This window comes from Rhinichthys klamathensis, unplaced genomic scaffold, assembly GCF_029890125.1.
Source record: "Rhinichthys klamathensis goyatoka isolate OS25496 unplaced genomic scaffold, OSU_Roscu_1.1 h1tg000210l_1, whole genome shotgun sequence".
Classification (NCBI taxonomy): Eukaryota; Metazoa; Chordata; class Actinopteri; order Cypriniformes; family Leuciscidae; genus Rhinichthys; species Rhinichthys klamathensis.
In genome coordinates, this window is record NW_026606735.1 from 1527407 (window position 1) to 1528133 (window position 727).

The window sequence follows — 727 nt, forward strand, 5'->3', positions numbered from 1 at the left end:
TCAAGATGCACACCAGTAATGTTTTTTCTAAGGCATGTTTATAAAAACGACTTAAATGTCCTTATTGAACTAAGGCCTAATCCTAGCTTAATCTAAGCCCTGTCTGTGAAACTGAATTTAATACTATGAGTTCATTTCTGTGAAACTTCATTTCTTTCGAGCTCTGAGTTAAAGTTATAACATAAAAAAAAAAATTCCTTGATCTTTTGAAATGAAAGACTGTTGTAAACGTATTGTAACCTTCAGAAGTCGAAACTCCTATCTCCTTCTCAAAAAAGGTCTTGTTTTTTATAATGTCACAGTGATGAATACATTAATACAACCCAAAACACCAGAAGAGTAGTATATGATTATTCTAGCTGATAACAAGTTGGTAATGATGGCAAGATATGCTTTAAGCCTTTGTCAAGACGTTGCTGTCAGTTACTGTATAGCGTGTGACTCTGCATCGACTTCCAACGGATCCCAAAATTAGTATGCAGCGGCTGACGTTTATTTTTAACAATGTCCTTGAAGATGTCAGTCCAATCTTAACTATTTGAGGGCCATTGAACTCAGTTGTCTATTGAACTCAGGACTTATGTCAAAAGGCAGTAGTGGACGGTACCTGGAAGAGGAAAAGAACAGGAAACGGTGTTTTGAATTGAGCAATCTAGATCACTCCTTTTTGACTTCCTGTGTGACATCGGCGTGCTTTCATTGTTTTCTGTTCTCTTACAGTCCAGTA